The following is a 26,100-nucleotide window of genomic DNA, read 5'->3' on the forward strand; positions in this document are numbered from 1 at the left end:
TTTTGATGAGTTGTGACAGTAGGTTTTCCCCCCTTTGTTTGCTTTGTTGATCCTGATGTTTGCATTCCACCCAACCCTCATTTTGTTAATTTTTGTTTGGAATAACGAGAGCATCAGGGGAGACTCATGTTTTAAATCATGATGGCAGGAACATGGAGACACTCAGAACTATTCATAGAATGAATGAATGAACAACAGAGGTACATAAATGAAGTGGAATGGTAAGGAAATGCATAATGGTCGGTATGGAGGAGCAGATTGGTAACTTGACTTTGGAATTCTTTTGAGTAAGAATGATGTTCATTTAATCTGGTCTCTACCTTTGGATAGAAGTTAAGGATTTGCAGAAGCATGAGTCTTAATCCATGGAGACAGTTGTTGAAGGGAACCAACTGGCTATATAAATGAAAGTTCGTGGACCTAGGAACACTTTCATTTTGTTAGTTGTATGACAAAGTTCTGGGTTTGAGCAGGGTTCTTGGTTATGCCCTGCCTCCTCTCTCCTCACACCTCATCCTCTCCTGTCCAAATGCCAGCACATAGACCATGATCGACAGATGCACTCTGCACAGAAAAGATCATTAGGTTCTAAATCAATTGCTTTCATAAAGTTAGTACTGTGACTTTGATAAACTTTAAAGAAATTAACTGGCTGGAGGTAGGCTTCCTTGAGTATGAGACTCTGGTTCCCTCTCACCTTCTTGGTTATTATTTGAACTTGCTTGATGTCAGTCAGGTTGTAGACATGCAGCCTGTAGAGTAGGGAGTGAACTGGTCATGACTCTTTTCCTTGATAGTGTCAGATAGCCAATCTAGACTAGCATAAACAAAGTAATACATAAAAAGAGATGGTGTAGCTTATGCACTGAAATGATGGAGCAGAGGAGGGGCTGGCCTGTGGGTGATGAGGTCCAGGAACAGGTACATCAGGACTCCCTCGTCATCTCTCATTTCTTCTTCTCTCTGCTTGTAGCCCTGTTCTCTTTAGCTGTCCAACTCCATGAGACTCCAGGAATCCAGGATCTTATATTCTTATAGCCTAGAGAGGAAAGAAAGCTCTTTCCCTCCAAATCTTGTGAGAAACCCCAAGGAAGATTCTGATTGCTCATACTGGTCACGTGTCCAACTGTGGGGGTGAGATTGTGGGATAATAAATTGGCAGCTCTCACCAGAAATGATGCTCTCTAAAAAAGCAGGGGAGGAGGTGATAGTCCGAGCACATAAAATAACACATTTTCACTGAGGGGAGAAATAAAAGTCTCCATATGCTTTGCAGGAACTAAATTCACCCATGCCAAGCTGTCAGAGGATATGAGCCTTCATTCATGTCCAAATATGAGTGCCATTTGATACCTTTACCTTGCTCCCCTTTCCCCAGCTCAGAAAAATGGCACTTGTTGATTTTGTAACCTCAAGTAAAAATGAACCCCAGGATGTTTCCAGGTTCAGCTTAATTCCAACCAGTTGTCACTTCCTCAGCCCAGAAGCTGGTATGGAAATAGGTATTAGGCATCTGCTGCATTGTGTTATGGCTAATGCATAAGGGAGATGCTTTTTCAGAACCAAAGAGCCATAGTTGCACCACTGAGGATGAAGAAAGACTGCAGGGGACCAACTGGTTTTTGTTTGAACCACGATTAAGAGAAGGCTCACTTGCTCTAATGCTTTTAAAATCAGCTCCGCTCCAAAGCACTTGGGTTATGTATTTGCCATCTTGTAGAAAGACTCAGCAAACGAGATTCAAGCCAAATGCTTTTTACCTACTTATAAAAGACACTGCTGCCCTGGGCCTTGCTGGCTACAGGGGCTGACTGGGCTGGAAGCCAGCTCTGAGACTGACCATGATAGTGCATGCCATTTATAGGAAAAGAAGAATGGTGACATGGTTTAGATTAGGAGTGATGCTAACTATTTACAGGATACCTTTCACACAGTTAAGGCACTTTTTTAAAGCCAACTTTCATGATTAAACAGTAAAATCTGACATTTAAAAAGGTACACTGCTATTATTTTGCTCTTCAAAAAGCTGGTATGTATCATATTGTTCCTCTAGATTCATAGATTAAAAATCAGTGCCCTGGGAGAAAATGTCATAAAATTACAAAGACTATAAATGGGTAGATTAAGAGTGACTTATTTGTTGACTTTAAGTTTCATATGGAAGAAGACTGTTTTCTTGTCTTATTTTTGTTTAGCTTTGTTTTGTATTTTCTATCTAGTATTGAGCACAATGGCTGGCACATAGTTGGTACTCAGCAGACATTTATTGAATGAATGAATAATGTATAAAACCTTTTAGGAGGAAGAACTCTCCAAAGATTAAAATGAAAATTCAGAGAAAAGCAAGTTTAAATATGTGCTCCCATACAAAGACAGTTGAGCACCTGAGAGGAGAGTCTAACTAGTTTTCTCTTTACCCTATTTTATATGGAGTAGGAAGTGGAAGTTCCAAACTCTGAAACAAATGAATTGTCCTTGCAGTTTTACGAGAAGTTCCTAGGTACTGTATGAGTCCAACTTGCTGGTTTTCCAGCTGTAGTTTCTTAACTAAAGTGTTTCAAGATAAATTGGTTAGTTTTTTTGTCAAATGTATGACACAAGTGACCTATGTAAAAAGTAACTCAGAATCCTCATGTCAGTTTTGGTATTATAATTAGGGCCAGTTAAATAATTTGTGGGGCCCAATACAAAATGAAAATATGGGGCCCTTGTTAAATTGTTAAGAATTTCAGGATAGTGACAGCATTAAACCAACTTTAGGCCCTTCTAATTCATGCACCTGAGTGCATATGTGGCAGGTCCATGAAGCCAACCCTGTATAGATTGCTTATCTTTGGGGACTTATGAAGCATTGGTGAGTTCATATTCACAGCAAAACCTTATTGAAATTGCTGGGTTATTTAATTATTTCAAACATGATATGAGCAGTGGGGAAACTGCGTTGGTATAGATGGGACCAGAATCTAGGGCCATTGGATCCCAGTCTGAGGTATCCTCCAGTAGAAATATTATAACTAAAAATTCCATATATATAACTTGCTTCTTCTTTTCACTGTTAAATAATATTCTTTGGTCTTATATTACATTTTTATCATTTTGCTTTTGAGTGATCTGAGAGTTATAATATCTGGACCATTAAAAACGTCTTTGAGTTTTTCTTTTCTGGCTGGGAGGCACAGGACACCCCATTCATGGACCAGGAGGCTGTGGCGAGGATGGGTGTGGTGGTAAGCGCCGGTGTGTGCACCCTGGTGGCAGGAGGGTGGGGGGGATGCTGGCCCAGTATATATGCAATTTGAAGAGGAAGACAACATGGAAAACCAAGATCATCAAGATGTCTGTATCCAAGCCCTACATCTCTGGAAATTACTTACCACCTATGCTGTTGTCCTAGGACAAATTCAAGGACAAAAGAACTTGAATGCTCTAAGGAAGATTGGATAACCACAAAATGCCTAATCAAGATTCCACTGTTGAAGGGCATCTTGGCTCCTTCCACGACCTTCAGCAGATGACTGAATTAAGAAGTTGTGGTCCAGGGGCGCCTGGGTGGCACAGCGGTTAAGCGCCTGCCTTCGGCTCAGGGCGTGATCCTGGCGTTATGGGATCGAGCCCCACATCAGGCTCCTCCGCTATGAGCCTGCTTCTTCCTCTCCCACTCCCCCTGCTTGTGTTCCCTCTCTTGCTGGCTGTCTCTATCTCTGTCAAATAAATAAAAATAAAATCTAAAAAAAAAAAAAGTTGTGGTCCATATATACAATGGAATATTACTCAGCTATCAAAAAGAACGATTTCTCAACATTTGCTGCAACATGGACGGCACTGGAGGAGATAATGCTAAGTGAAATAGGGGTGGGGGAATGGAATAGACTGGTGATGGGTGGTGGGGAGGGCACGTATTGCATGGTGCACTGGGTGTTATACGCAACTAATGAATCATCGAACTTTACATCAAAAACCAGGGATGTACTGTATGGTGACTAACAATATAATAAAAAAATATTAAGAAAAAAAGATTCCACTGTACATGTGAAAATGATGCAAGAATTCCAGAGAAGTTCAGTTTGAATCAAGAACCCTGCAAGAGTAGAAGAAATTATCTGTGGTCTTATTAAGGGAGGAGCTGCCATACTTCAGATAATAACAGACTTTGATATGACACTGAGTAGATTTTCCTATGAAGGAAAAGATGCCCAGCATGTTGTTATGTCATTGACAAGAAACAGTAAGCTGGTTACAGATGAATGTTGAAAAAAGTTATTGCAACTGAAGGAAAAATATGCTATTGAAATCCTGTTCTTACTATAGAAGAGTAGTACTCCTATATGGTAGAATGGTATACTAAATCACATGGTTTGCTTGTTGAACAGGCTTTACCAAAAGCCAAACTTAAAGAAACTGTGGCAGAATCCAATGTTATGCTCAAGGAAGGGTGTTAGGATTTCTTCGATAAACTCCCAACAATACAGTATCCCTGTGTTCATATTTTCAGCTGGTATTGGTGATACACTGGGGGGGGGGGTAATCCATCAAGCTAGTGTTTATCACCCAAACATCACAGTAGTGTCCAGCTTCATGGATCTTGATGATAATGGGGTGCTCAAAGGATTTAAAGGCAAACCAATTCCTTTATTTAACAAACATAATGGTGCCTTGAAGAATACAGAATATTTCAATTGATAAAAGACAAATATGAGGGTTTTAGAGGGGAGGAGGGTAGGGGGATGGGCTAGCCCAGTGAAGGGTATTAAGGAGGGCACATATTGCATGGAGCACTGGGTGTTATATGCAAACAATAAATCATGGAACTACCTCAAAAACTAAAGATGTACTGTATGGTGACTAACATACCGTAATAATAATAATAAAAAATATAATAGCAACATAATTCTGGGAGATTCCCAAGGGGATATAAGAAGGGCAGATGGAGTAGTCAATTTTGAACATATTCTGAGAATTGGATATCTAAATGATAGGGTGGATGAACATTTAGAAAAGTACATGGACTCTTATGATATTGTTCTAGTAAAAGATGAATCATTGGATGTAGCCAACTCTATCTTATAGAAGATTCTATAAACTAGCATTCTTTGAGACCTCTCTCCTGTGGATGCAATTGATGCAAGAGCTGCTCACCTGTCCATCTTGCTGAAAGGCTTCTATTTATAATACATTCTTGCTCTTGAAGTTTTTTCTCTACATTATTGAGGTATTTTCAGACATATTGAATCCATCAACTAGAAGCTCCTTTTTTCTCCACCCCTCTCCACACACTCCTCACTATATGGTTTCACAGATTAAAAAAAAAAAACTTAAAGCAAAAATTTGAAAAACAGCTTCCTGCATTTCCATACTGAATTTTGTAGTTTAACGTTATAATAGGGCTTTTGAGGAATCTTTTTACTCTGGGAAAGTTTATAGAAGTTTAAAGAGGAGTTTTATGAAATGGTGAAATAATGTACATGATTTTAAGTACTGCCATTTTTGTAATTTAGGTGAATTATGCCGATATCATCATCTCCTGAAATTGTGTTATGTTTAGTTAATTTGTGTGAAAATTAGCATTTACCAGAAAATACTAGCAGTCAGTGTTTGAAGAAAATCATTGGTATCCACATGTCACTAATCTTGACAATATGTTTTATATTGAAGCACTGATAACACACATAAAATGAAAAGCCTTTTTAAATTTTGCTGTCAAGATGATTATTCACTTATTTGACAACAAAAAATGCCTTGGATAGGTTTCATTTGTTTTAAGTGTATTAATTACCATCTTCATAATGTTGCTATACTGTGTGATACTATTTTCTAATATTAAACACCTTTACCATTATGGGCCAGCTGAAGTTAGCTTGAAGTTATTTTTCTAAGATTTGATCTCATCTGATCATATCTTATGAAAGTTTATTGAAAAAGTCTGATGTATAAACTACTGGTCCAGAACTGGGGAGAAGTGAGTCCTTTCAGGTCTGTAGTCTAGTTACACTCAGGAAATATTTCTCGAATATTTACATTAATGAATGTTAAATTATTTCACAGGTAATTACTATAGATGCTAATTGATGATAGTAATACTAAATGATGTCTCACTTTTGAACAACTTTTATTTGTGGTATACACTTTAGGAAAATGTATTCTATTCATCTGAAAATCTATCACAAAAAGAAATTTCAATAATTCAAATAATACTCTGAATTCTGCCTTGATTTAATTTGAGTAAACATCATTAAAATCATGATTAACAGGGTGATTTATATGCATTTAATTTTGGATTTATTGTAATGCCTTCTTTGGTTTACTAAGATACAGTTTACATATTGTAAAATTCACCCTTTTTCCATGTACAGTTTGATGAATTTTGACAGACTTACACAGTCATGCAGTTGCCTCCACGGTCAAGATACAGAACATTCCCATTGTCCCAAAAATTTCCTTAAGTTCCTTTGTAGATAATTGCTTCTTCCCTCCTTGATAACCACTGATATGATATATGTCCTAGTTTTGCCTTTTCCGGAATGTCATATAAAAGAAATGATTTATATGACAGCCCTTTGAGTTTGGCTTTTTTTTTCTTTTTTAACTTACCATGTTTTTTTTCACATCCTCACCAACAGTATTGGTAATTATCTTAAAAAAAAAACAAACAAACCCACAACAGCCTATCCAGTAGGTGTGCAGTAGTATCTCATGGTGGGTTTAATATTCATTTCCCTAATGACTAATATTAAGCATTATTTTTTTCATGTGCTATTTGCTTCATGTATCTTCTTTGGTGAAGTATCTTGTTCAAATCTTTTCTTTTGTTATTTTCTTTTATTTACTTATTTTAAAAAGTTTTTTTTTTTTTTAGTTTTTAGTTTCTTTTAAGTTTTCTTTTTTTTTTTTTTTTAAGATTTTATTTATTTATTCGACAGAGATAGAGACAGCCAGTGAGAGAGGGAACACAAGCAGGGGGAGTGGGAGAGGAAGAAGCAGGCTCATAGCAGAAGAGCCTGATGTGGAACTCGATCCCAGATCGCCGGGATCACGCCCTGAGCCGAAGGCAGACGCTTAACCGCTGTGCCACCCAGGCGCCCCTCTTTTAAGTTTTCTTGAGATATAATTGACATAGCATTGTATAAGTTTAAGGTGTACAACATAATGATTTATTATGTGTATGGTGAAATGCTTATCACAATAAGTTAACATTCGTCACCTCAATTACACATTTTTCTTGTGATGAGGTCTTTTAAGATCTACTCTCTTGGCAACTTTCAAACATACTATACAGTATTGTAAACTGTAGTCATCATCCTGTGCATTATATCCTCAGAAATTATTTATCCCATAACTGGAAGTTTGTACCTTTTGATCACCTTTACCCAGTTCCTCCACCCAGTACTCCTTGTGACTGTTTTTTCTATGTATGTGAAAAATGGCATTGGAATCTTGTTTGGAATTGCACCGAATCTATGGGTGGCTTTAGGTAGTATAGACATTTTAACAATATTTTTTCCAGTTTCTTTCATTAATGTCTTTTAGTTTTCAGTGTAGAGATCTTTCACCTCCTTGTTTTAATTTATCCCTAAGTATTTTATTATTTTTGATGCTATTATAAATGGGGTTGTTTTATTTCTTTTTCAGATAATTTGTTTTTTGTGTATAGAAACACAACTAATTTATTTTTCTAATTGAAGTCTAGTTGACATACAATGTTATATTAGTTTCAGGTGTATAGCATAGTGATTCAACAATTCTATACATTAAGCTATGCTCACCAGGATAAGTATAGTTAAGATCTGTCACTATACAACATTATTGCAATATTATTGACTATATTCCCCATTCTGTACTTTTCATCTCTATGCCTTATTTATTTTATAACTGGGAGTTTATAGCTGTTAATTCCCTTCACCTAATTTTGGCTGTCCAGTCAACCCCCGCCCCTTTGGCAATCACCAGTATGTTCTCTGTTTTTATGGGTCTGTTTCTGCTTTGATTGTTCATTTGTTTTGTTTTTCTGATTCCACATATAACTAAAATAATATGGTATCTGTCTTTGTACACACACACACACACACACACACACTCATACACTCATACATACTGTATCTTCTTTATCCATTCATCTATTTATGGACCCTTGGGTTACTTCCATATCTTGGCTATTATAAATAATGCTGCAATATACCTAGAGGTACATATATCTTTTTTGGGTACATATACGTATGTCTTTTTGAATCAGTGTTTTCACTTTTTTTGGGTAAATATCTACTAGTGGAAGTACCAAGCCTATGGTATTTCTGTTTTTAGTTTTTTTGAGGAACTTCCATACCATTTTGCACAGTGCTTGCACCAATTTACATTCCCACCAACAGTGTACAAGGGTTCCATTTTCTCCATATCCTCACTAACACTTGTTATTTCTTGTGTTTTTGATATTAGCCATTTTGACAGGCATGAGGTTATATCTCATTGTGGTTTTGATTTGCATTTCCCTGATGATTAGTGATGTTGAACATCTTTTCCTGTTGGCTGTCTGGAAAAATGCCTATTTAGGTACTCTGCCCATTTTTTGATCAGGTTTTTTTTTTTTTTTTGGCGTTGAGTTGTGTAGGTTTTTAAAATATATTTTGGATATTAACCCCTTATTGGATATCATTTGGAAATATCTTCCCCCACTCAGTAGATTGCCTTTTCATTTTGTGAATTGTTTCCTTTGCTGTGAAAAGCTTTTTATTCTGGTATAGTCCCAGTAGTTTATTTTTGTTGTTGTTTGCCTTGCCTGAGGAGACATATCTAGAAAAATGTTGCTAAGGATGATATCAAAGAGATTAATGTCTATGTTTTCCTTAAGGAGTTTTATGATTTCAGGTCTGATATTTAGGTCTTTAATCCATTTTGAGTTTATTCTTATATATGGTTTAAGAAAATGGTCCAGTTTCATTCTTTTGCATGTAGCTTCCAATTTTCCCAGCACAATTATTGGCAAGACTGTCTTTTCCCCATTATATACTTGCCTCCTTTTGTTATAGATTAATTGACCATATAAGCATGGGTTTATTTTTGGGCTTTCTATCCTGTTTTATTGATCTGTATGTCTGTTTCTGTGCTAGTACCATACTTTTTTGATTACTATAGCTTTGTAGTATATCTTGAAATTTGAGGTTGTGCTACCTCCAGATGTGTTTTTCTTTCTCAAAATTGCTTTGGCTAGAAATGCAACTAATTTTAGTATGTTGATTTTCTTTCTTTTTTTTTAAATGATTTTTTATTATATTATGTTAGTCACCATACAGTACATCCCCGGTTTCCGATATAAAGTTCGATGATTCATTAGTTGCGTATAACACCCAGTGCACCATGCAATACATGCCCTCCTTACTACCCATCACCGGTCTATCCCATTCCCCCACTCCCTTCCCCTCTGAGGCCCTCAGTTTGTTTCTCATAGTCCATAGTCTCTCATGTTTCATTCCCCCTTCTGGTTACCACCCCTCCTTTCTTTATCCTTTTCTTCCCCTACCGATCATCCTATTTCTTATGTTCCATAGATGAGAGAAATCCTATGATATTTGTCTTTCTCTGCTTGACTTATTTCACTTAGCATTATCTCCTCCAGTGCCGTCCATGTTGCAGCAAATGTTGAGAATTCGTTCTTTCTGATAGCTGAGTAATATTCCATTGTATATATGGACCACAACTTCTTAATCCAGTCATCTGTTGAAGGACATCTCGGCTCCTTCCACGATTTAGATATTGTGGACAATGCTGCTATGAACACTGGGGTGCATATGGCCATTCTCTTCACTACGTCTGTATCTTTGGGGTAAACACCCAGTAGTGCAATGGCTGGGTCATAGGGTAGCTCAATTTTTCACTTTTTAAGGGACCTCCACACTGTTTTCCAGAGTGGCTGTACCAACGTGCATTCCCACCAACAATGTAGGAGGGATCCCTTTTCTCCACATCCTCTCCAACAATTGCTGTTTCTTGCCTTGTCCATTTTTGCCATTCTAACTGGCATAAGGTGGTATCTCAGTGTGGTTTTGATTTGAATTTCCCTGATGGCTAATGATTTTGAACATTTTTTCATGTGTCTGTTAGCCATTTGTATGTCTTCCTTGGAAAAGTGTCTGTTCATATCTTCTGCCCATTTTTTGATTTGTTTATTTGTTTTTCGTGTATTGAGTTTGAGAAGTTCTTTGTAGATCTTGGATACCAGTCCTTTATCTGTAGTGTCATTTGCAAATATATTCTCCCATTCCGTGGGCTGCCTCTTAGTTTTTCTGACTGTTTCCTTGGCTGTGCAGAAGCTTTTAATCTTGATGAAGTCCCATAAATTCATTTTATCTTTTGTTTCTCTTGCCTTTGGGGATGTGTCATGAAAAAGGTTGCTTTGGCCGATGTCGTAGAGGTTGCTGCCTATGTTCTCCTCTAGAATTTTGATGGATTCCTGTCTCACATCGAGGTCTTTCATCCATTTGGAGTTTATCTTTGTGTATGGTGTGAGAGAGTGGTCAAGTTTCATTCTTTTGCATGTAGCTGTCCAATTTTCCCAGCACCAATTATTGAAGAGACTGTCTTTTTTCCACTGTATGTTTTTTCCTGCTTTATCAAAGATTAGTTGCCCAAAGAGCCAAGGGTCCATTTCTGGGTTCTCTATTCTGTTCCATTGGACTATGTGTCTGTTTTTGTGCCAGTACCATACTGTCTTTGTGATCACAGCTTTGTAGTACAGTTCGAAATCCGGCATTGTGATGCCCCCAGCTTTGTTTTTCCTTTTCAACAGTTCCTTGGCGATTCGGGGCCTTTTCTGGTTCCATACAAATTTAAGGACTATTTGTTCCAGTTCTTTGAAAAATGTCCTTGGTATTTTGATTGGGATAGCACTGAAAGTGTAGATTGCTCTGGGTAGCATGGATATTTTAACTATGTTAATTCTTTCGATCCGTGAGCATGGAATATTTTTCCATCTTTTTATGTCTTCCTCAATGTCTTTCAAGAGTGATTTATAGTTTCTAGACTATAGATCCTTTACGTCTCTGGTTAAGTTAATTGCAAGGTAACGTATGGTTTTTGGTGCTATTGTAAATGGGATGGATTCCCTAATTTCTCTTTCTTCAGTCTCATTATTTGTGTATAGAAATGCAACTGATTTCTGAGCATTGATTTTGTATCCCGCCACGTTACTGAATTGCTTTATAACTTCTAATAGTTTGGGAGTGGATTCTTTTGGGTTTTCCATATACAGTATCATGTCATCTGCTAAGAGAGACATTTTGACTTCTTCTTTGCCGATTTGGATACCTTTTATCCCTTTTTGTTGTCTGATTGCTGTTGCAAGGACTTCTAGTACTATGTTGAATAATAGTGGAGAGAGTGGGCATCCTTGTCGTGTGCCTGATCTTAAGGGAAAGGCTTCTAGCTTTTCCTCATTGAGAATAATATTTGCTGTAGGCTTTTCATAGATGGCTTTTATGAGATTGAGAAATGTACCTTCTATTCCTACACTCTGAAGGGTTTTAATCAGGAAAGGATGCTGTATTTTGTCAAATGCTTTTTCGGCATCGATTGAGAGGATCATATGGTTCCTGAGTCTTTTCTTGTTGATATGACGTATCACGCTGATCGATTTGCAAATGTTGAACCACGCTTGCATCACAGGAATGAATCCCACTTGGTCATGATGGCTTAGTTGGTTCTTCTTTTACTAGTTCCTTGAGGTATAAAGTTAGCTTTTTTTTTCGATTTGTGAATTCTCCTTTTTTCTGGATGTATATGTTTATCCCTGTAAACTTATTTCTTAGGATCACTTTTGTTGTATTTCATATATTTTGGGATAGTATGTTTCCATTTTTGTTTGACCCAGTTGCTTTTTTTATTTCCCTTTTAATTTCTCTTTGATTTATTGGTTGTTTAGGACTGTGTTGTTTAATTTTCATGTTTTGTAAGTTTTCTAGTTTCTTCCTGTTTGATTTCTACTTTCATATTATTGTGGTCAGAAAAGATACTTGGTATGATTTTAATCTTCTTAAATTTGCTAAGATTTGTTTTTTGGCCTAACATGAGTTGTCCCAGAAAATGCTTCATGTGTGCTTGAGTAGAACTTGTATTCTGCTATTGTAGAATGGCATGTTCTATACATGTCTGGTAGGCCATTTGGTCTATAATGTTGTTCAAATCTGTTTCCTTATTGATTTTATGTAAGGTTGATGTATCCATTGTTGAGAAAGGGATAATAAAGTCCCAACTAGTATCGTATTGCTATTTATGTCTTCTCCTAGTTCGTTTAGTATTTACTTTATAAATTAAGGTTCTCCAATATTGAGTGCTTAAATATTTACAATTGTATCTTATTAGGATAGATTGGCCCCTTTATCATTATATAATGATCTTCTTTCTCTTTTGACCATTTTTAGCTTAAAGTCTATTTTGCCTAATATAAATATAACTACCTCAGCTTTCTTTTGGTTCTCATTTGCTTGAAATATGCTTTTCCATCTCTTCATTCTCAGTCTATGTGTGTCTTAAAGCTTAAGTATGTCTCTTATAGGGAGCATATTGTTGGATCTAGTTTGTTTTTTTAATCCATTCATCCATTTGATGTCTTTTGATGGGAGAATTTACTTCATTTACATTTAAAGTAATTATCGATAGCTAAGTTCTTATTATTATTTTGTTAATTGTTTTCTGAATGTTTTGTAGATTTTGTTCCTTGCTCCTTATTTTCTCTCTTCGTTTGTGATTTGATGACTTTTTGTAGTAGTATGTTTTGATTCCTTTACATAATCTTTTGTGTAACTACTATACGTGGTTGGTTTCCATGGGGTCTCATAAATTATATTTCTAACATCTTATTTTAAACTGATAACTTTAAAGATTTCTAAGCTGCATGCTTTCACTTTTCTCTTACCGCTTCACATTGTAGGTTATTAATATCCAATTTACCTAATTTTTAAAAAGATTTTATTTATTTGAGAGAGAGATTGAGAGTGTGTGTGTGTGCATGAGTTGGTTGGGAGGGGCAGAGGGAGAGGGAGAAGATGACTCTCCACTAAGCAGGGAGCCCAATGTGGGACTTGATCCCAGGACCCCGAGATTATTACCTGAGCTGAAGGCAGATGCTTAATTGACTGTGCCACCCAGGTGCCCCCAGCTTACTTATTTTTTATTTTGTGTATCCAATAAAAAATTATTAGTTATGGTTATTTTTTACTATGGTTTTTAACTTTTAAACTAGAGTTGTAAATTATTCACTGCCTTTACAGTATTAGAGAATCTTAATTTGAATATATATTTACTATTATCAGTGTCTTTTACACCTACATTCATATGTTTTGATGATATTAGTTATCACTCTTTTATTTACGCTTGAAGAACTCTCTTTAGCATTTCTTGTGAGGTAGAGCTAGTAGTGATAAACTCCTTCATCTTCCATTTGCTTGGGAAAGTATCTTTCCTTCATTTCTGAAAGACAGCTTTGTTGGGTATAGTTTTCTTGGTTTACAGTTTTTTTCTTTCAATATTTTGAATATATCATCTCGTTCTCTCCTGACATGAAAAGTTTCTGTTGTAAAATCTACACATAGTCTTATGGGGGTTACCTTGTATTTGACATATTATTTTTCTCTTGTTCCTTTCAATTTTATCTCTTTGTCTTTGATTTTTGATAATTTAATGATAATGTGTCTTAGTATGGCTCTCTTCAGGTTCAAACTATTTGGGGTCTTCTGGGCCTCATGAATCTGGACATCTATTTTTCTCTCTAGGTTTGGGAAGTTTTCAAACTTTACTGCTTTAAATGTAATTTTTTTTGTCCCTTTCTTTCCTCCTCTTGGAATTCCCATAATGTGTATATTATGTCCCATAATGTGTACATTACTTCCTTGATGATGTCCCATAAGTTCCATAGGTGTTCTTCACTCTTATTCATTCTTTTTTCTTTTTGCTCCTCTGACTGGATAATTCCAAATGACCTATCTTCTGATTTACTGATTCTTGTCTCTGTTTGATCAAGTCTATTGTTGAAGCTCTCTATTCAAATGTTCAACTCAGTCATTGTCTTATTCAGCTCTTGAGTTCACTAAACTTCTTAAGAGGATTTTCTGAATTGTCGGACAATTTATAGATCTCCATTTCTTTAGGGTCTGTTATTGGAGCTTTATTTCATCTGTTGGTGTCATGTTTACTTAATTCTTTGTGATCCTTGATTTCTTGCATTGATATCTGGGCATATGAGGAAGTGGGCTCCTCCTCCAGACCTTATAGATTCACTTTGGCAGAGAGTCCTTCACCAGTCATCTTAGTTTGGGGTTCTGGACCAGTCAGCTGGTAGTATTTTGGGGCAGGTGGGGCTTGCTATCAGGGTCTCTATTTGGTGAGGCTACTGCCCAAGCACTGAGGTTTAGAGGAGTGCCACTGGCTGAGAATAGTTGGGTGGGACTTCTTCCTTAGTTCTCTGATCAAGCAAGACTGTATGATGGTTCTGCAGTTGACTAGATTCCCTGGTTAGTTTTCTCAGTCAGGTGGGACTGGATGCTATAATCAGCCCTTGAGTGGGGCTGTGAACTTGCTTCCCTGCCTTTGTGGGGTGCTGGGTTGGGCTCCATAGCCATTATAGCTTGATGGCTGGGGACCTGAACCCAGCAGGGCTGCCCACAAAGCTTCTGGCAATAGAGGACCATTGGCTTGGCTCTGCAGATGGGCAGAGCCACTGGCTGGGCTTTCTGTTTGGGTGCCATTGTCGGTGGGGCTGTCAGATGGAGAACGCAGCTTCCCAAGTATTCTTGGTAAGAGTTCCTGGTCAGGCAGGGCTGGAGGCTATATTCAGCCCCAGGCAGGGCTTCATATTTGCTTCTCAGCTTGGGTGGGGCTATATAACAGGCTCCAGGGCCAGTAGAACTCATTGGCTGGAGACCAGCATTAAGCAGAAGTGTTCACTGACTTCCCTGGCCAGACAGGACCAACATCTTAGGTCTGCAGATGGGCAGAGCTGCTATGTCTCTGCTCTTTCCTTAGGTAACTCTGTAGGTGGGTTCCTGGGTGCCCTGGTGAGGTTTCCTGGTTGGGTGAAACTAAGGTTTATACCCAGAAGTGGGCAGGATCATGAACTCACTTAACCTGTGTGGACAGCATAGCAGAGCAGGCTCCAAGAGTGGCACATTTCACTAGCCAGAAAACCAAATTATGCAGACCTGTGCACTGAGCTACCTGGCCAGAGAGGGCCACCACCTAAGCTCTGCAGGTAGGCAGAACTGCTGGCTGGGCTTTCTGTTCAAGTGCTGCTGGGCTACCTAGCTTTCCAGCTGCTCTTGCAAGGTTTCATGGTCAGGCAGAGAGGGGGCTGCACTTAGCAGTAGGTGGGGCTGTGAATTAGCTTCCCTGTCTGGGTGGGGTGGCAGAATAAGCTCGAAGACTGGCAGGGCTTGTTGTTTAGGGTCCTGAATCAGGCAGAACTGCACACCATGTTCCCTCATTGGATGGGGCCACTGGCTTGGCTCTGTAGTTGGGCAGTACAGCTGGCTAGGATCTCTAATTGGGTACCATTGTGAGGAAGATTTTGGTCTGCTGAGATCTGAGCTCTGGTTGCTGTAAGCCCCACCCATCTTCTCTATCACAACCTGATCTCTAGTGGTAAAGCGCTACAGATTCCCCCCATGATCACAGGTGAGGTGACACCCAAATAGGCCTCCTGGGAAATGATCCACAACACTTATGGAGCTGGATGTTCATCTTGGGCTCTCTGGAACCCACCAGGAACTCTGGTGGCAGCCAGAGATAGGGATGTGCAGGAGGGAGACCAACTTTGTATTGTTTCCTTTAGCTTTGAGTAGATTGGAGCTTGGTTTGTGCTATACTTCTCAGAGGAACGGCATGACTAAAATATGAGAAACAGTATTCGCTTTCTTTGATTACTTTCCTCTCTCTGCTGCTATTTTGGAAATCTCACTCATTCCAGTTGTCTCTCATTCTATCCCCTTTATCTTTTCCTTCCATTACTCCAAATTCTTTGTCAAATTTCTGATGCTTATTAAAAAGACGATTCTCTGAAGATTAGAAATGTGAACTAAATATATTTTGGTAGAAATTTTGAGATTAAAAACATATTAAGCATTAAATTAATCAAAATTATTGGAATGTACAGATTATGATTAATTGTTGGATAAAATGTTCTGACAACCTAGGAATGTTCCCCCTGGTTTGACTCCACTCTTAATCCATAACTCCATCTCCAAATAGCAGTGTCTTTGTAGTGCGTCTTTTACAATTTAATGGAATCACTGAGTTTCAGATTTTCTTTCTTCTTCATGCCTGGCATCCATGGACCAATTAATCTGAAAATATGAACATTTGAGGAGGATTTTCTTCAGTGACTCAGGAGGGCAACAGATGGCAAAATGTTTAATGTTTATTCCAAATACATTTCCATATTGAATTAACATCCATGAATGCTTAAAAACATTTTTGTTTGGATAGAAACTGTTGTTCACGATCAGACAACAATCTCTGTTTGAAAACACCATCATTTGAATTACAACATCTCTGACAGGTGTGGGGCAGTCATTGCAATTTCAGGTATCATGAATCTGGCCTTCCTTACCTCACACTCTATTTTACTTACCAAGGATATATTTTCAAATGTTGGGTTTTCATAGCTTTTGTTAATTCATGAATCCATTCATTCATTCATCGCAAAACTTGTGTTAAGCACTTATATAGGTATATTATACAAGTATTTATCTACAGATAAAAAGACAATAAAATGGCCTGTAGTCAAGGACTATAGAGTCTCTTGGATTCAGTAGCTTCATCAATAAGATTTAATCCTATTAAAGCATTTTAAAGATAACCCTGCTTTCGATTTTGTTTGGGCATACCTTTCATTCTAAAGTACCTCGAAGATTGTGTAGGGGAGCTGGCTTGGTGCCTACCTACCAGTGTCAGATTTACCTGGAAGGGAATAAAATTAATATTTCAGAGCCCATGTTGCTTGCATAGATCACTTTCACGGTTCTGAGAGGGACCCAACAATGTGTTTATGTGGTTCTAGTTTTTGTAAAGTTTTTAAAGGTAAAATATTTTAACTGTAATTGGTTAAGACCAGTACCTCTTTCCATTCTGAATTTCCTCCATTGTTCTTTTCCTCACATTAGATGGTAATGGAAGAGCTATGGACATTTTGGGGGTCCAGCTAAGTGGAATTTGTGTTAGGGTTAACTTAGTTTGGGTTTTGTAAGATATATTTATGGTTTACAGTCTACGCAATGAATAATTTTCTAGCTGTTTCCAATGTAGAAATAAGTATATGCCTATTGCTCACTGAAATGACTTCTCCAGTGTTTTAATCTGGAGTTGCAAGAAGAGAAGTCCTAGTACATAGCTATGTCCAGCATGAGAAACATGTGGTGTGGAGAAGGAACAGTTTAAAATGTGGGGAGCTACAAGCTATGGGAAAGTCTTTCAAACTGTAGATGTGTAAAATTGTAAGCAATAGATTTAATTTTTATCAATGCTTAAACAAAATGGAAGTTCTTTCTCTTGATGAAATTATATTCTTTGATGCAGTGCATGCAATTTTAAATGCACTGTATAGCCTTTTTATATATGAGAAGCACATAGAATAGAATTTGCTGGAATTTCTATATTTGTAGGACACAAATTATAGCTGTAGTATAAAGTAGGTAATACATTATGTGACATTTTATATTTTAAGCATTCTAAGGTATAGCATCTTACGATGGCTTTATCATTAATAGTTACGAAGCCAAAATAAACTATTCTGAACTACCAAGTACACAAAATTAACTTTGAACAATTACTCTAGAGGGAAAAATCAGTTAAAAAATTTCTATATAGAGGGGTGCCTGGGTGGCTCAGTTGGTTAAGCATCCAACTCTTGATTTTGGCTCAGGTCATGATCGCAGGGTCCTGAGATATCAGGCTCTCTGCTTCTCTCCCTCTTCCTCTCCCTCTCCCCCTGCTTGCACTCTCTCTGTCTCTCTCTAAAATAAATAAATCTTTAAAAAATTTCTTTATTGAAAATGGTATTACAATGTTCTTGTCATATGAAGAGGTAGCAGAGTAACAGCTAAAAGATGTAGGACAAAAAATACACAGATGTGTCAGTCAGTTAAAAATATTCTGGTGACTTTCTGGATTTTGTGATTTTTGTTAGCTTTTAAAATTTGTAGTTCTAATTTCTTTTCTCATTCTAAATAAATACTTATACATCTGCCTAGTTTTGTATTAGTAACTTTGCATTATTTCTCTTAAAGGTATCTCTCAAAATGTGTATGTTTCACAGCTCCCAAAACTTGGATCTCCTATCTGCCCCAGATTTCATTTTGTTTGTCCAGTGATTTCTCAAGGCAGGTTAAATCTTTTGGACTGTATTAATCTTAGAGAAGGAAATGCAGGCATTGGGAACTGGTGCAGGAAAGGGTGAAGCTAGGATAAAAATGCAGGAAAAGGGAAGTTAATCGGTTGAACATTTATATGGTTGATTTAAAATTGGTAGCGGATTAAGAGAATGAAAACACGGGAAGAAGAATGGAAATGGAAAAAAGGAAGATGAATGGGACAACAAATCTATTTAGTTTAGTGGAAAGAATACAGAAGTTGGAATCAGAAAGCAAGTTCCTTAAACCTTCCAGCAGTAGGTCATACCTACATGGTCAATTCATTTATGGCCTTTGGGCTTCTTGCTTCTTCCTCTTGGTTGTCAGGACTAAAAACAACTATAGCAAACCCCCAGCCCACTCATGGCCCTTATCCTTGTCGTTGATCCAATTAAGCATTGTGAAGGAGGGCAGGGAGCTGCAGCAAAATGCAGAATCCCAGATCTGGGAAAAAAAAAAAACAACAACTTCAGAGACCAATATGAAGTGAAAATGAGGCCAGGCATTGCCCACTTATGAAGGGAAAAGAGATAGGAGGCAGAAGAATGATTTGGTATATATGAGGTAAAAGAGGAGGAGAAAACAGATTCTTCATAATCTGACTGCTGTGTGATGGACAGAGAAGAAGAAAAATGGCTCTTTGATGGAGATGGCCGAAGAAGAATAGAAAGATGGGCAAAGCCTTCCAGGGCTCTTGGGTTAAAAAGTTTGAAAGTGGTAGTGCTGACAAGTGTATGGTCATTTGGCCAAAAGGTTGATTGTCAGTATATCTGCATCTGTCACACTGATGAATGGCTAGCGCCAGGGCTCTTGGACACATACTATGTCTATCTATAAAACTAGGTCTGTAAGAAACTCAGAGGCTCCAATCAGATAATGAAGAGTCTGGGTTACAATGGAATTTTGCAATGAAATACAAGGGTCAGCAAATAAAAATTTCAATTTGTATCTGGTCAGTTGTCATTTTTGCTGAAGTTAGTGGGGTTAGGGGAAAAGGAATACTTTAGTAAAAGAGAAAAAAGTTCATTACAGAAAACCAATACATTATTATAGGGGTGAAAAAAAACATACTTCAGGTGGCTTTTTTTTTTTTTTTTAGTTTTTGATATAATGTTCAATGATTCATTAGTTGTGTATAACACCCAGTGCTCATCACATCACATGCCCTCCTTATTGCCCATCACTGTGTTACCCCATCCCCCCACCCACCTCCTTTTCTGCAACCCTCAGTTTGTTTCCCAGAGTCAAGAGTATTATATGGTTTGTCTTCTTCTCTTATTTGCAGAGGACAATAGGGGAAGGGAGGGAAAACTGAAGGCGAAGAAATAAGAGAGGTCACTTTTCCTTTAAAGAAAGTTAAGTTTGAAATGTTGACTTCTTAGTCTATAAATTAGAACCTACATATTTACATTTATTTCAGTCAATGGTTGGCTTTCTGGTCCATATCTGTTGCCTAAACCAGGACCCAGGAGGCAGATATATGTATGTTTAAAAAAGAGGAGTGGTGACAAGTGGCACAAGTATGATCAAAAGCAGACATATGAGGAGAACTACAGGCTAAAGCTGAGTATTACTCAGTAATGTGACAAAACTCTCTTCTTGACCAAACTTCAGTGAGGCTTGCCTCAGCCCTCTTCTCCATTAGGCCTTGACCCGGGCCCCATCCCTACCTTCACCTTAGTACTTGCATAACCTACATAGCCCCGTTTAGTACGAATCTTGCTAATTCAGTCTAGAGAGAATCCCCCATCCTTGATATGGACCTGCTTTGGGCAAGAATCCCATTAGCTCAGTTAAACAAGAACTCCCCCTACCCTTGGTGTCTTCTCTTAGTAATTTTCCATCCACCAACCTTCTCTTTGGCTATAACCCCCCACTTGTTCCTTTTGTATTCGGAATTGAGCCCAGTTCTATACTGAGGTCTCTTTCCCCCTATTTCAGTAGTTTCTGAATGAAATCTATTTTTGCTGCTTTACTGTCTGGCTCTACTTTTCTTTAACAAATGTAAGATTGTTACTGGAAACCATCATTCTGGGCTGGTAACCACCAAGTTGGCAAGCAATCCACTGTGTTAGGCACTGGGAACACTCTTACCGAATAATTTTAGTAACACTCATAATTGCCACTTGTGTACAATTAAGAATTTCATAGGCATTTGCATGTATTATTTTATTTTTTCCTTACAACGACCCTTGTGAGGTAGTCAGGGAACTTGTGAATGAGGAAGCAGGCTCAGAGCCATTGCATGTCTTGGTGAGGGTCACTCAGCAAGTGACAGCCAGACTAGAATTGAGGCTTTCAGAATCCTCACTCAGTGCTTTGAGTTACAATTAGAATCTTTTCTTTTTAGATGAAATAGATTTTATTATAGTAAAACTTCCTCCCTTGCCCCCAACACTAATAGCTTCTGCTTTACATTAATTTGTTATTTCCCATTTGTTCAAAACACAAAATAAGTTCACTGTAACAAAAAGATGTTACTGTTTCACCTTTTCATGGTGAAAATTAATTTAATTTCTTTTTTTTTTCAATAAGCTTTCATATAGCCCCCCTACAATTAGAATTTAACACTTAAAAGAGACATAGGGTACATTGGGGATGTCCTAGCAGAAAATGAATTGTTAAGAAGATGAAGAATTTGCCGAGTTTTAAGCAGAGCCATAAAAGAATGAGGTGGTAAATAGTAACTATCTTAGGCATTAGAATGAATAATTATTTCATGGATATCCTTGAATAATTTACTTCTTTCATATGGAGAATCAGAGTTTCAATATCTTTAAATTATGACAGAAGATACTTAGACACATCATAAGCAAATCTTGGCTGTAAAGCCGATTACAGGCTCAACATACAGCATCTCCATCATTCAGCAAACTCATTGAAGTATCCATGATTCTCAGCCCCTGGCTAAGATGCTAGAGGGAAAATGATGGCCAAGATGCAGTCCTTGCCATCTGAAGTTCTTGGCTAGTTTGTGCAGGAGTGATGCGGTCAGACACCTAGTTCCAGAGCAGTGAGGAGGGGTGTGCTCTGCGTGTGAGTGGAGTGTGCTGATTGAAAACAGTCCTTGGTCTGCCTCGCTGTGTACCTGTCTATGGCAGGAGGCTGGACCAGCTGTTCTCTGAAGTTCTTTTCTTTCACTGAATCGCAAATCCTGTTTTCACAAGGGCTGCTATTTCTATTGCTATGGAAATGATGGTGATGTATATCACAAATTCAAATATTATGACATGAGTATGGGACTCAAGAGGAGGAAAAGATGAGCTGTAAAGGGGTACAGTTTTTCTCTAAGCCAAATACCTTTGCTAATGAGCAAGTATATTAACAAAAAAAATATGAAAAACATATGAGAAGGCAGTCGGCTGGGAGAATGGGATATGTGAGTGAGGTTCTTCAACAGATGTGCCTGGGGTGAGCTCAGTAGATAAATCTTAGCACCTTCCATTGGAACATTTCTCAAGCCAAAATGCTACTCCCTGGACAATCCAACAGCTGCAGTCTCCTGTTTTGATGTAGGAGGAGGTCGATAGGTCTCTGCCTGGGTAAAGAGAGAAATTAGCTACCCTTTGCCCCTGGGCCGTCTCCCCTCCAGTGGGAGTTGATGCCTAATTTTAGGAGCTGCTGAGTTGGCATCAAGACAGATGCTGATGTGATGAGAAAGACCACCTTCTCTCTGAAGCAGTTTCAGATGCACCTTACTTGGCCTAGGCCTTGGGAGGAAAATTGTTCAAGTGCCACTGTGACCTGCTCTGTTCTTCTTGTTCCTCTGAGAATGTTTCAGCCATATTCCTGGAACTTCCCCCTCCCCCCGCCGCCGCCCTGCATTTGCAGAAAAATTCCTGTGTGGCTTTACTTTCTGTCTGAGATAGAGTTTGGGGGGACCCTGGAGATGAAGCTCCAAGGTCAGCTACAGAGCTTTCACAGAGAAGCCGCAGTCTCTCATTTGAGCAGAGTTGGCTGTGCGTGTTAGTCTTCCCCACCCTCTGGCCTGGTCTTCAAGGATGTCATGGTGAAAGTAAAGGAAACTTTGTTTAGTCTGCACCACAGCCTTGAATAGGCCATAAAAACTCCCCAGGCTGTGACTGACCAGACTTGGAACGGCAGACCTCCGCTCGTCACTTGTGCACCTTCTTTGTCACTTAGTATTTTGTGTGTTGCTCTCTCTCCACCCTGGTGGCCTGTAAACACACATACCTGCCATCTGGAAGTTGCTGTGCTGATGCTGTGTTCTCCAAAGCCCTGTGCACATGCTGATGAAATAATGGGATCTATGCCATTGTTGTTACCTTTAGGGGACAGAATTAAATGTAGACACTTGGAATTCGAGAAACAAGGTGAAATATTTCTAAGATAAAATCCCCTCTCCCGGGACCTTCCTCACCTTCAGATGCTAGTGGCTTACGCATCTTCATTATGATTTGAAAGACTACAACACAGGCCTTGATTAGAAACATCTTGATTCCTAACAGTTTCTGGGAAAAAAAAACCTCAATACCTGTGCATTTAAAAAGATGTGCTTAACTATGAAGTGGTTGAAAGACTTCCCTATGCACAAGTCCTCCTTTCACTTAGTTAATTTAGAGCAATGATTTTTTAAAAACATTTTTGTCATGGAAAAGAGGAGGAGGAGGAGGGGGACAGAGCAATGGATGGGGATGGAGAAGATGAAGGAGAAGAAAGAAAAGAAAAGAGTTTGCCGCTGAGCTGAAAATTCAACTAGAAAGCCAGGGCCCAGCTTGGAGCAGAGTTTTATGGCTGAGTTATAAACTCTGAAAATAGGGCTTTCTAATGGAAATGTTGACAGACTCTCTACTATAACCGGGCTAGCGGATGCCCGCTGTAATGTACTGTGTAATTTATAGGAGTCACCTGTTAAGCCATCTGGGAAAGAAAATTTCCCTTCTTTTAAAATGTTAATAACTTGATTAACCTTTTGAACTTCATCTTTATTCCAAATGGAGTCCGTGCGAGTCAGTTGCAGCTAGACAGCCAATTTGTATTTGCAGATAAAATTTGAGATTAAAAAAAAAATCATATTGAGTGGCTTTCTTACTCTTAACCCTGTAGGAAAATGAGTTGTTAAGGGAGAAGCTGCACCTTCATGGCTTGACTTCTGCAAGGTAAAGCTGCCCACAAGTTAGAGCAAGTTAGTATTTCCTTGTACATGAATCCCTATGTGTGTTTATCTTCTCTTCCTACTTCCTCCCCCATTGGTTTTTCAGGCAAGAAACCAGGAACTGAGATCCCTCCTGCCCTCAGGGAAAATAGATATTGTTCACTCTGGGAACCTTGACTCCATAACTGTTTAATGGATTCTAAATGGCTCCTGTATATGGTTTTATGACTTTTACACTTGTAGAGTTGAAGGTCCCCATATATGAACTCCCCTATTTTCCTAGATTCCTTCTTCTTTCATTTTTAGTATTGCTCTCATTCCTTATCAAAACATTCTTATAGAATCTCTCTAATTTCATCATTATTCCCTAAGCAACCACCTCCCAGGCTGCGCTCCACTAGCTTGCTTCTTTAATTCTCAGGATCTATCTGTGGGACTTTTTTTTTACCGTATGGAACAAAGTCTTACTGAACAAATCTAGGGTTAGAATTCCCTCAGACAGTGGTGGGGAATACTAGTTCTGCTCTTTAATGAATACTAGTTCCGCTCTTATAGGAAGATTTAGTACTTTCTGGAGATGAAATTGCTCAGTTGGAGTTTTCTAACTTGAGAATGCTGTTTCAAAGACACATCAAGGACCTCTTATCTATTTTTTCTTGTTTAATTTCTCCAGGCTGACTATTTTACTGTTAATTTGGGTTACAAGTGTTTTTATGTGAGGACACATCATTGTCTACAGTATATGATATTCTTATGTGATCTTCATTGATTAAATCAAGAGATCCTTTACTGTGTTCCCCCTAGAACACTGAAGCAGTTGTACCCAAAGAAGGTCATATTGAAATGACTATCTTAAGAAATGTAACCGTGGCAGAGCCAGTTATGTTAAGACATAGCCCCATAATTTCCTTCAACCCTTTGATCTGAAAGAGAATATTTAGCTAAAAGACATAATGCCCAAGGAGGGAGTTGTCTGATGGGAGAGTAAATATATGGAATCCTCTTGAACCTTTTGGTAACTTCATCTCTATTTTCTTTATTAAGGCAACTGATCATTCTGGTTTTCCTGGGTACTGAAGAGTCCTTGATCCCAGGAAACCCTCAATTTCCAGGGAAAACTAAAACAGTTGACCATCTTCTTATTGAGAAATTTTTCCCCTTCATTACCTGATTGTATTAGTGCAAAGAGAAGATAGAACTGTCTAAGACTTAGTATGAGGAATCATATTCTCATTGCTAGGGTATTCACAAATGATTGGGCCTCCTTGGAAGATGGTAAGCTCTTTGTCACTGGCAATGTTCATACAGAAGTTGAATGACTACCTGCAAGAAGACTGTGGGTGAGTATTTGTATTTTGGCCAAAAGGCTGAACTTAATGACCTCAAGTGGTCTTTCCAAATCTAAATTAAAAAAAAATTTTATAGGTGTTTCCAAAAGACAGAAATGATGACAGCTACAGGTGGACATTGAGAATCTTGAATTCTGGTGTCTTTTTGTGCTTTGTGTAAGTTTTGTATTTTTCTATTAACCTGATTTCATATCTTGCCTGGAGCTCTCCTATATGAATATATACAGTGCTATCCTATTTTGTAAAACAGTATATGCTACTTGGATTCTAATGACCTCTTCTGTCATTTTCAAACACTTATTCCTTCATTGGATGGAGCCTGGGCTCTTAATTTGAATATGATGTTCATTAATGCCTTGACCATTTCTCCACTGGAACTGTGGTTCCCATTTGCAGTTTGATGTCATTCACCCCTCACACACTCTGACACATATACGTTTCACAGATGTGTCAAGAGAGGCCTCAAAACGTTAAGAGGAAAAGTTTGCCAGGGCTACAGTGAGATTATGTGGCAAAGCCAAGAATGAAAAAGTAAAAAATCTGGCTCTGAATCCTTTTTCTAATGACTAGAGACCACTCCCTCATTGGAACATATTTGATTTTAATGACTTAAAGGGACCTAGGGAGCTGGCTGGTTTACAAAACTGAGAACTACTCTTTCTACTGGAGCAGCATGGCCTTCCCTGCCACCATCTTGAGGGAGCTTTAGATCTTCTTTACTAGATAAAGTCCCTCTCCTCCCCTGTCTTTTCTCTCCATACCTCTTCTTCTCTAACTCCCTCCTGAATGTTCTGGATGGAATATTATTCTGATATTAGTTGTTTAAGAGCAACAGAAATTTCCAAAGCACATAAAAATGTTTACAAGTATGTAGAATGATACAGAATCTAGATAAGGAGGTGATTCTTAAGAGTTCATGTCTCTGTTGAGATCTGAGGGAAGGGTATCTGGAAACAAAGTATTTTTATTTTTTCTATGTCTAAATTGAGCTTGCCCTCCTTGAATTGTCAGAGAAATCTCTTGTTTTATTGAATCCAAAACTTCCTGAACTCAATTCTTTTCCCTTTTTCTCTTTGTTACCCTTCATCCTCTCTCTTTGATGTCATTATAAACTCTTTCTTTCATTCATTAAGAATTTACTGAGCACCTACCGTATTCTATGTATCCTGCTGGCTTGAGATAGTAAAATACATAATGTCCCTATTGTATCCTTGAGGAGCTTACTTTGTATGTGATGGTGGTGAAAGAGAGG

General features: G+C 38.2%; 1 pseudogene; it reads left to right on the forward strand.

Moving 5' to 3' along the window:
* Positions 1-4,008: 4,008 nt before the first annotated feature.
* On the forward strand, positions 4,009-4,680 carry LOC103661481 (annotated as a pseudogene).
* The last annotated feature ends 21,420 nt before the right edge of the window (positions 4,681-26,100 follow it).

Source organism: Ursus maritimus, unplaced genomic scaffold (genome assembly GCF_017311325.1).
Source record: "Ursus maritimus isolate PB19 unplaced genomic scaffold, ASM1731132v1 scaffold_9, whole genome shotgun sequence".
Classification (NCBI taxonomy): domain Eukaryota; kingdom Metazoa; phylum Chordata; class Mammalia; order Carnivora; family Ursidae; genus Ursus; species Ursus maritimus.